Genomic DNA, 11662 nt, shown 5'->3' on the forward strand with positions numbered 1-11662 from the left:
GCACGCAGCGGGTAACTAATCCATTCAGGCAGAATGTTTGACACAATGCATCAATCTCTAAATGTTAAGCGTTAGTCCAGGGCTGAGCGAAGGGTGCGTAGACTGTGGGTGCGCAGGCACGGTGGGAGCCAAGGGGAGGGTGTCCCCGGGCGGACAAGGGCGGGAGAGCGCGGCCTCGACTCTGCAGCCGAGTGCCAGAAGGTGGTTCATATGGTCAGGGCAGCAACATAGGATGGAGGTCTTCCGCTGCCCTAAAACAATGAAGACACAGTGGCAGCGTCGCCAAGCGACACCAAGCCAGAAGAACCGGAGAGAGGTAAACAGCACAGGTGTACTGGCTGCAACGTAGGTGAATGAGGTGGCCTGGTGAGGGAAACAAGCCCTCTGCCAGACTCTTCGGATTTTGTTTTTGTTTTACATTAACGAACACCACCCCCAAACACACACCTTCAGATTACCTTTTATCTTTCCTTTCAGCTCAAGGGCAGCCTCAGCCTCCCTGGAATCCCCTGTTTTTCTCTCTAGCCAGCTCGCGTCACCAGACCAGAAGTTCCGTAGGGCAGGTGCCAAACCGGGATCTTCTCTCTGACCTCAGAGTATGGGACAGTGCTCAGTAATAAATAGTAATAGCAATAGTAATAGCAATAGTAATAGTAATAGTAATAGTAATAGTAATCATTATTGTAACAACAACAAAAACAATCAGCAGTGATTTCATGAGCTATAATCTAATTCTCTCAATAACTCTTAAAGATAAAAAATATTATTCCCATTTTATTGGTGAGCAATGTCTTGCTCAAGGTCAATGTCTTGAGCAAGGTCACACAGCTGTAAGTGACAACGCTGGGATTAAAATTCAGGTGTCAGGCATCTCTCACAGCCTGCCTTGCTTTTCCCCCATGTGTACATTTCCATGCACATGTTTACATCATATTTATATTCACATTTTTTCAGGAATTATCTGAAATAGTGTGGAAACATTATAAAGAAAAGGGCAGTTCCCGACATTCATATGTCCCTGAGTCACTAAACCCCAAATAACTCCTGGCTCTGCTGCATTCTGCTGCTTCTGAAAATGACATTACTTCAGCCTGTCCCAGCAAGGCTTCCATTTTATGTACATTTCTATCTGAACCCTGGAGAAGGATTCATGGAGTGAGCCAACAGCTTTGTGGTTTTTAAAGCACTTTTAAGTTGCATATGAGAAGGAGTGAATAAAGGAAGGTAGAATATCATAAGATATTAATGCCAAGCATGATATAAGGCATTTTACAGATATTTGCTCACTTAATTCAACAGCCATGTCGAGGGTGTTTCATAGTTCTCCCCATTTTACAGATAAGGAAGTTGAGGCCATGGACATGGAGTGACTTGCCTAACGGCACTCATCTCGTAATTTGTTGGAATCAGGGTCATTTATTCAACCAACTCCCGATGTCAGACCCAGTGCTAGAGACTGAAGATTCAAGGTTAGGGGACCCAGCCTCTCCCTCTAGGATTTTATTAGTATCTGGATCTGTCTGGTCTGGCATCACAGCTCTTTCCACCATACTACAGCCTTTGAAATGCTGCTTTCCCCTCCCCTCTGTGAGGTGTATGTACTGTCACTCTAGTTCATTCCCTGCTTCCTTCCTCCAACCTTTTCCCCCCACATACCTTATGAACTCCATCTCTAGTTCCCCTCATTCAAATCATCCTGGAAATGTCACCTCCTGTAGGAAGTCTTCCTTGACTGCTCCAGCACGCAGTACCCTCTGTCTCCTCCCTCTTTTGTATTGTTCTCTTTCACATATACCTGTTCTTTGGCCACTGCAGACAGGGAGCCCCTTGAAGGCTGAGTGCATGGCCGATTCCTCTCTGGTTCCTCTATGCTAGGCTAAGTGCTTGGGAAAAGTTTGTTGACTGATCAGCAATCACTGAGTGAGAGAGAGAATGGGAACTGAGAAAGACTCAGAATAAAAAATGAGACAGACCTGGGTCGCATGCAGCCTGTGTCACTGTGTGTCTTTGGGCAAATCACTGCCTCTCTCTGAACTTCAGTTTTCTCTTTATAAAATGGAGATCAAGATCCCTGCCTCCTTCACAGCCCTGCAAAGAAGGTCTGGGTGAAGAAGATGGATATGAAAGCTACAGCCTTTCCAGAGTTGTCCACTATGTGTCCTCAAATTCTCTGTGTATCCTTGGGCAAGACACTCTTCTCTGGGACCTTTTCCTCTCTGATGCCCCAGATGGCTACTAAGTTTCCTTGTGGCTCCTCCCCGGCTCCAGAACATGAAAGCTGGGTGTTGAGGGGCTTAATATTCTCATCGTCTAAGTCTACAGAGACCCTAACAGGCCCAGGCCTCTAGAAACAGGCCAGCCTAGAAGGAGGATGTTCCTGGAAGTTCGCAGGGCTCCAGACTTCCTGAAGCCAGGAAGGGAGAGGCTGGAGAAGGGTCAGGCTGCTGCTGTCCTTCCAACCCACACAGGAGGGATTTGTCCCGGGGCTTCCTAAGAAGTGGGGCAAAACTGAGCAGGAGATCTCAGACACAAAGGCCCCAGCTGAGGGGCTGAGGACAGAGCTCTGACTCGCCTCAGGACCCCACTACACCCCTGATTTGCTGCTGGATGACCTCGGTTTTCTTTTCTGTAGGATAGGTGCCGTTGGGAGATAATGACAGATATCACTCCCTTGCAACCATCCCAACCACTGCCCAGCTCAGGCCACACCATCTCTCCTCTGGACTATGCCAATGATCACCTCATTGACCTCTTGACTTTCAAATAATGCCTTTGGGTAAGTGTGGCTAAGTAGCCACCACTGCCCTCTATCTAAGATGAAGACAGAACCATGAGGCCTGACCTTCAGGCTGCCAGAGCCTGCAGCAGGCTAGGATTACACTATGGCTATCATGTCAGCTCCAAAAAGCCTGGGCACCAAGAGGTCATGTTGCCTCCAGCCACCACTCCCTGCCCCAATGACTGAGGTCACCTCTCCATGGCCTATATGGAGCTACCATCCTGGCCCAGGCTGACCTCCTCCTAGACTTCCACTCTAAGAGTCCCCTCATGGTAGAGTCTCAGCGATGAAGACCCCCCAATTTAGGCACTTGCAAAGCTGCATACAGAACTACAACCATCCTTCACTTTGGGACCCAGCCCAGGAAATGAAAAGCCACTTTAAGTCCATTCCCAATGGCAGGTTTATTCTGCCTTGCATCTACCTCCGAGCAATGGAGCTCCCCCCAACGCCACCTCCCCTCAACCATGAACACACAAGTTTGTCCACGCCTGTGTTTATGATGATGTCAGGTGGGGCTTTGACACTGGCCAACTTTGAGCTGGGTTTCAAGGCCAAGTTTCCCTTCCCAGCCCCTTTGTCATCAATTGAGTGACCTTGAATAAGTCACTAAAGCTTCCAGAGTCACAGTTTCCTCATCTATAAAAGGAGTCTAAAAAGTAGCTGTCCCATGGGGAGGTTGAGGTGAAGGAGAGAAGAAATGGAGGTGACAGTGTTTTCCAGCTGTCACATAACCCCTGACCACCAAGCAGTCAAGGCACAGGCTTGCTCCCGCCTGTTCAGTCTCAGTGAACTGGCCCTTCTTCCCTCCTCTACTCTTCCTGACAGGCAGATGACATTTTAAGAGCAAATAAGCTTCCGAGGGCCCTCATTTCACCATCTGCAGGCATGGGTTTGCCCTCCAGGGGCTGTTGGTGGGTGAGAAATGGAAAAATCTCATGCTCAAAAGCTGTTGACTGTGGAGGCCTGGTGGGTTTCCTATGCCCCCACCCCAGTTTTCCCAGTTATAGTCTCTGCCCAGGTCTTGGCTCCTCCAGGAATCTTCCAGATACCCCGGGCAACTCCCATTTCACCCTGCCCACCCCCCAACCTCGACTTACACTTTAAGGGTCATCCCTCAGGGCTCTCTTCTGCCTGCAGCACCCCTCACTCCTGGGGCTGTGAGCCATGTGAGGTCCTTGGGCTCTTAGATGCTGTGCCTCTTGGAGGCACTGAGATGCCCATGCACTGATTTCTCCTAAGAGTTCCACAATTCTAAGTATCCAATTCCAGGCACGGGTAGATTGTGTGACAGGAATGAGGGCTTTTGGAAAGCCAGGCTTTATGAAAGCTGCCTTCAGGGTAGGATATAAAGAGTACCTCAAATGGGTCAACCCCTTTATCTGCAAATATCATCACTTTATCACTCTCCATTAAATCACTTCTTTGGGTTAAGGTATTGAAAGCTTCTGTTAAAATGAAAATCTGTCTTTTGGACTTCTTGTGAAATATCAGTTGAGTGGTGTCTTCATTTGTTGAGGGTTAAGATGGATAAACCTAGTTGTGTTAAACTTTTTTTTTTTTGGTAGCTGTGGACCCTTTTAATCAAACAATTTATTGAATGGAGCTGCTCTGGTCAAAAATGGAGAGAAGTATCTGCTGAAGTCAGTGGTGGGCTCAGAGGGGCTCCAAGGAGGGGTGGCACCAGAGCAATCTTTAATGAGTGCCTGGGATTTTGCCAGGGAGAGATGTGGAAAGGGCATTCCAGGTAGAGGGACGTAATTGTCCAAAAGCCGGGGGCGGGAGGGGGGGTGCAGATGCACTGATGGGAGGGGCAGGTCTGTGCGGAAGGGACCTAGAGTGTCTGTGGGCTTGGGAGAGGGCTGGACTGCAGCAAGATCTAGTGGGTCCAATTCCTCTCCAGGCCAGAGAGGGCAAGAGTGGGGCAAGTCCTGGAGACATGAGGGACTTGTCAAGGCATGTCCAGTCTAAGAGACCCACATCCACGCAGGGTGCTCAGGGCTCTAATGGGAGCATGGGGTGAAGCACAGGGGCTGGAGAGCACTGAGCCTGGGAGGGGGGACCCTGACTAGTTGGGGGATGGGAGTCAGGGAAGGCTTCCTGAAGGAGTTATATACTACCCATGCTGCATCTTAGAGTGCATGTCAGCACCTTGAGGAAGGCATTAGGCCAGAGGGGCTGGCATGGGTGGGGGCTGTGTGTACTCCTCCAAGGGAAATTCAAAACAGAGGAATATGGTGCCCTGCCCTGCTCTATGCCAGTTAGTCCCATGTGTGGCTGGGCTTCTTCCCTCCACTTCCTCCCACCTTCTCTGTCTCAAGCCTCACCCCTTCCAGTTCATCCTTGACCTCTCTAGGACCCCACTTCTGAAACCCGGCTGAGCCCCAGGCCCTGCCCTGCTCCTCCCTCTACAGTGCCCCCAGGTAAAATCCAGACTTCCTATGGGTGGGGTGAGGGTGGGTCAAAGTCTTTATGATCCCAAGCCTGCCAAACTCTCCAGCATCCAAGAGGCAAAGAAAAGTGAGGCTGGGGGTGTGGGGGCGAAGCTACCTCCTCCGGATGGGGCCTGCGGAACTTCCTGAGATAAGGGTGGCCAACAATGGGGGGCTGTGTGGTGCAGCTTGTCTCCCGGTCAGAGGAAATGAGTGGCCTCCGCACCATTAATCCGCTGAGGCCTGTAGCACCCTCTGGAAGTGTGGTCTGGGTTTAGGGGGTGGAGAGAAATTCCCAGCCCCCATCCACTGTCCCAACCAGAGGGACCAGGCTTGTTACTCCAGGTCTGCCTCCTTCCAGGATCATACATATAAGTAGGGGGCTGGGGGCAGGGGCAAAAAGAGGGGGCTACTTGGGTTGGAGAAACAGGGCCTGGGTTGGCTGTCTGACTGGGACCTGGGCGAGTGCCTCACCCCTTCCGGACTCCCTGCCCTTCACCGATCCCTGGGCTCCCTCCTTCTAGCTGTTCTGGGAGACTGAGGACACTACATGCCTGTAATTCTTGTCTTTCTGCCCCTCTCAACACATGGGCCTCAGGACACACGCTTTGCCCAAATATGGGGGATCTGATGGTGAGTTTTAGGCAGAAAGCAAGGCTGCTAGCAGAGGTGTTTGGGCTTCGTGGACTGACGCAGCTACTGCAATTAAAGTCAGTGGGGAGAACGCACAGCCCTGCACTGTTCTGGGCCTGAGTTTCCTTTTCTGCACCATGAAGGGGTGAGACTCAATGACCATCCTGTGGAGGATGGGCTGCTGTGGTCTCGGTGACAGAGGCTGAGAAGCCATGGAGCCCCATAGGCCTCTTCCACCCTGGAGTTCCACCTTAGCCACTGACCAGTGGTGTAAATCTGGGCAGCTCCCTTTCTGCCCTGGAGCCTTGGTCCTCCTGCCCATAAGAAAGTTCCCGTGGCCAGCTAGCTCACAGGGATTCTGTGACAACGGTATAAGTGGGGCCCTGCGTGCTACATGCGGGGAGAGGGGGATGCTGTCTCTGAAGGGGCCTGGCTGGAGACCATATCCTGGGCCCAATCTCCAGGCCTGGAGTCCTGCCCTCTCTGCTCCCTCCCCTCCTCACTTCCCACCTCTCACTCTTGCCCCCAACTCTTTTCTCAGAGAAATCCCAACCCAGGAGACATTCAAAACAATGGATAGGACCTGTGTAGGGCAGTCCACTTATTGTTCAGATAGGGAAACTGAGGACACAGAGGCTGGGAGTCATCCAAAGCCACACAACAAGCAGATGGCAGAGAATAGCGTGGAATGCAGATATGCTCCCCACCTGTCCCCCTGGCTCTGGAATGTTAGGGCTGAAAGGGCCTTTGGGGCTCAGGTTGTCCAAAGTCTCTCCTTGCTCAGAAGGGGAAACTGAGTCTCTTAAAAAGGAGGAAAGCCTAGCCCAAAGTTGTCCCCCAAAGGCAGTCTGGAACCCTGACCTCCCAACTCCAGGATCCCTTCTGGTCCTAGGGCTCCAATGGCCCATCCAAGTTGGGGGAGCCCCTCCTGTTCCCCATGTGCTATCCAAGCTTGCAGTGAGAGAACAATGTCTTAGATGTCAAAACGGAAAACAACCAAAAATCCCGGCGTGAGCCCTTTCCCCGTCATCAGGAAAGTCCTACTAGGGTAAGCCCATCCTACAAGGCCTCCTTCTCGACTAACAACTGCTCCTGCTTCCTCCCAAGGAAAGGAAAAATGTTGGAATAAGGAGGATAAAGCAGGTGGCTTTGTCCCAGGAGTCTTACCTCAGTCCTGGGGTCCCTGAAACACATGAAGCCTGAAGCTCAGGGGGAAAGGGGGCAGGAGGCCTGCTGAGGGAAAGGGGCTGGAGCAGGTAGAGGTGGGGCAGGGGTGCAGCTTGAACGTGTTTCCACGGGAATGCAAGGGGTGAGCACAAAGGAGGGAGTGTTGCGTAGAAAAGGAGCCTGCAGGAGGGAAGAGTGGGCTGGGGGAGCCTAGCGATGGGATTCAGGAAGTCTCCATGGGACAGGCCATGGGGAACAAGAATGGGAACAGATGTGAGTGACTTTGGGCAACAGGAAGTTAGGGCACATTCCCTGTGAAGCAAAGAGGGTCCTGTCTGATGAAAGCAGAGTACCTTGAGGAGCAAAGTCTTGCTACTGAGAGGAGAGGGAGAGGGAGCTGATGGAGTACACAGAAAAGTTACCACCGAGGACCCAACACAGCCGAACCTGGACTCGCAGCAACCTGCCGTGTTGATCACAGCTGACACTTAGATAGACACCCAGGCAGCCTGACTCCAGAGTCAGCTCCTAACCATTACACTCTCCCTTCATAATAGCTGTTAATATTTGTAGAGAACTTAGTAAGTGCCAGACACATCACCAAGCCTTTTACAGGTGTTAACTTGTTTAAGCCTTACAACAACAACCCTCTGAGGCAGATATGATTGATTACACACACAGACACACATGGATACACCTGGACACACAGACACAAACAGATACACATGGACATGCAAGCAAGCATGGATATACAGACAGGCACCAGTTCATATCTGACTTGGGGAAGCATGTGGTGGGGGATGGGTGGGGAGCAGCCCATGATTGAAAGACTACCCCTCAGCCCTCTAACTCTCAATCATTCTTTACCTCCCCACCCCCATTCCCCAGCAGGCACCACAACCCTCTGGTCTGCATCTCCCTTGGACTGGGTTCTTTGTTAATGATTTTCAGACTATCTTTCCTTGTCCCCCCAAAGCTGTGACTCACCCCTCTGTGGGAGTTGGGAGAGCAGAGAAATCTAAGTCCCAGGCCCACATGATGGAGGATTTCAGACCCTGCTATTAGGGCCTGCTATTAGGGCCTCCCCCCAGTCTCCCATACTTCATTTATAACCCAAGCACTCCTGGGAAAGGACCCCAGAGCTGAGTGTGGGCAGCTGAAGCAGAGCAAGGCCCCTCTAGTATTTGGCTGGGGTGGCTTAGGTACTCCTGGTGGACTCCAAGTTCATTATCCCTGGTCAGTACCAGGAGACTAACCAAGAGAAAGGCCTCTGTAAGCTGCTGTCTGCCTCTCATCATGCCTTTCTCCCTCATGGAGGTCTTTCCTTCCCGTCTTGCCCTCCAGAGATCACTGGCTGTCTCCCTTCCCACCCCAGGCCACTCAGTTACATGGACAAGAACTTCCTTCAGGGAACCCCCTGGGCTACATAGATTCTATCAAATTTCCATTTTTTCTTGCCCTGTGTCCAGATGTAGTTCCTGCCCACCCATCGAGCCATTCATCCATTCACCTATCTACCCATATACCCATTCATCCATTCTCTCATCTTCCCATCATAACCATCCATTCATTCACTCGTTTATCCATTGTATCCACCCTACTTTCATCCAGCATCTATAAGAGAGTACATTACTAGATGTCAAAGTAAGTGGCATAGACATAAAAACTCTGCCCTACAGGCCCCCTCACAGGACTGGAGGGATTCAAATAAACTAACGGTTGTGAACCTTCTGTGTAAACTGCTGGGATCTGTGCTATGGGACAGGATTGTCATTCATTTCTAGAGCAGAGATCACTGTGAGGCAAGTACCCTGAAGGCTTGAAGTCACCCGGTGCCTTTTGGGAATCGCAAGATTCTGTCTGGAGAGGTGAAGAGAGGAGGAACTTGGGATGAGGCTGGAGGTAAAGAGAGGGCTGGGCTGTGAGAGCTATGGGAGCTGGGTGAAGGAACTCCAACTTTATTCTTTGGGTGTTGGGGAGCAAAGAAAGGATTTCCAGTGGGGAGTTAGAGGACCAGGTCTGCATGGCAGCATGTACAGACAGCTCAGCTGTCTCTATCAAGAATATGGAGGCCTTCAAAGAAGAAGAGGCCATTTGGCAGTGAGGGCTGCTGAGTCTCATCAGTGGGAGGAGAGGGAGCTCTGGTACCCTTCAGAGTTGAAGTCCAAAGCCAAAAGCCAGGAGTTAAGCTGGAGATGTCTAGAAGATCCATGAACTTGCACATGCTCCTTTCCCCACTCAGGCCCCTGGAGCATCCTAACTCAGGAGGGTCTCTGGGCTGGTCTTTTTTTTTTTTAACTAAAAACTTCAATGATTTTAATGACTTCAGGCATGAGTGGATCAGCGCCTCCAAAGAGGTCATCGATCTCTTGACCTCTGCTTTCCTTTGCTTTGGCTTCAAAGATTCTCAGAAGAGTCACTTCACGCCCTGGCCCCGGGCAGCTCCAAACTCACATTTTACCACCAAGTTCAACAGGAAACTTCCAGCAAAGTCCTGGAGTGATTTTATTGACTCTATCTGTAGCCTCAGGTGCTCTGATTAGTCAGGTCAAGGTCCTGTACCCACCGCTTCGAGGCTAAAAGAGTTGGCCCATGGACTAAGGAGATGTTTCTAGAAAAGGGGAGAAGGAAGACATAAACACCAGCTATCCCCAAGTCATTTCATTTTGTGCTTCATAGTCTTCTAAAGGCCAATTATTCACATCTTCTACCGGACTAGGCATGAGGTTATCAGACACAGCTAAAAGCAGGAGGATCAGAGGGGCCCACTGGCCAGACTGGAGGAAGGAGGGTAGGAGCGACACTCTTCTCTGACAGAGCCTGGCAGCAGACTGGATGGCAGGGTCTGGAAGCTGAGACTTCTTTGGAGAACCTGGGGAAATGAAAAGAAACCAGACTGGAGGAAGAAAAGGAAATCGAGGAAAGGGTGCTCCTGCCAGCCACTCTGTGGGAGCCCCAATGATAGAGTGGGGCCCACCTGAGAGAGGCGCACCGCAGGGGCTGGGGAGGGCCCAGTTGTACAGGGTGTTCACTGTACAAGGGCGTCTGGCTAAGGAGGTGAGTAGGTGGTAAAATCCTGGCATGGGGCTGCATCTGCCCAGACAGAGCACCTTTTTCTGACTTTCACAAAGGCATCATAGAGGCTTGCAGGCACCTTGGGGCCATGAGAGAGCAAAAAGGGCCCTAGCAGTAGCCTACTAGGGCCCAAGACTGCCTCTCCTTTGTTCTCTCAAAACACAATCTGATTTTCTTCTGTGCAAGGGGTGGAGATGAGCGTTCACTGACCTTGCTGAGGGCACAATCTGATGAGATGGGGCTATGACAGAGCCCTTGGCTGATTCTAGAATCCCCACATGATTCAGGTACCATGTGGTCCCATGGCAGATCTATGAGGCTTGGTTGAATCAGGGGAGGTCTGGCAGGTCTGACCCCAAGTTCTGCCGCTGTTATGCTGGGTACTGACAGGCAGTTCCCAGATGACCCATCTGAAAGGTGATGCGTCGAATGAGGTGGTGGCCGCACTTGTGCTTGCCTCCAGGAAGAAGTGAGAGGTGAGGAAGGCCTGCTAGGGGCTGAGCTCAATGTCTGGCCCAGGGCCTCATCCTGTCACTTCCTGGCGGTGGTATCTCCCTGTCCAACTCTGTGGCTCAGTGTCCTCATCTACACAGAGATAATATCTGAGGCCCGTCCTCTGGGCCTTCTCTAACTGTCAGATCTGAATCCCTTACTGGTGCACACCCATTTCACCGACATTGCCTCATCTGATTTCATTCCCATCTGAATTAAACAGATGACATTAACCCTATTTGGCAGGGTGTGAAACTGAGCCTTCAAAACAGGCCAAGACCACACAGTGGGCAGGTGATGGAGCTGGAATCTGCCCCTGGAGCTTGGGGTTGTCTCCCTGTCCCTTGGCATCTGGTGGCGGCTGTGAGCAGGACCAGATATCCTCCACCTCCACAGGAAGGGGTGAGGTAGGAAAGGAATTTGGGAGGCAAGAGACCCCTCACAGTGACTAGGGGAACTTTCTCCCATGACTTCAGGGGAAACCTACTTCTCCTGCATATCTCTCCAGCATCGCCTTGCTCCCAGCTACCCATCTTTTCCACACCCCAGACTCCAGAGGCCCAGTCTGGATGCTGCAGTGATGGCCACTATTCTGAGAGCACAGACCACGCCAGGTCCACAGCTAAGCACGATACACACATCATCCCATTTAAGCCTCTCGACAGCTCCACAGGTACAGGAGTTTTATTCCCAGTTTATAGATGTGGAAACAGAAACCCAAAGAGGTTGTATCACTGCTTCAAGTCACAAGTAGCAAATGCTGGTGCTAGGAGCAGTGTCTGTTCTTAACTCTCTTATCTTACTTTCTGGTCAACATGGCCCATTGGGCAGGCCCGGATGTCTAATTCTCAGAGCAGGTGGGCCAGTCCTTACCCTGCAAGGCCCATAGCACAGAGCCAGCACGGTGCTGCCTTCTGGAGCCACAAAGATACTGACCCTCAGGCTGGGCAGCAAGGGAGGCTCACCTTGCCAGCGCTAAGTCTGAGGTGTTTTCTGCATCATTAAAAACAGAAAGGGAAATCGCTACTGGACCTGACACAGGGCCTCAGCCTGGAAGGTCCGAAGCCCCCAAGATGCCCCTGGG

Source organism: Pteropus alecto, unplaced genomic scaffold (assembly GCF_000325575.1).
Source record: "Pteropus alecto unplaced genomic scaffold, ASM32557v1 scaffold7, whole genome shotgun sequence".
Taxonomy (NCBI): Eukaryota; Metazoa; Chordata; class Mammalia; order Chiroptera; family Pteropodidae; genus Pteropus; species Pteropus alecto.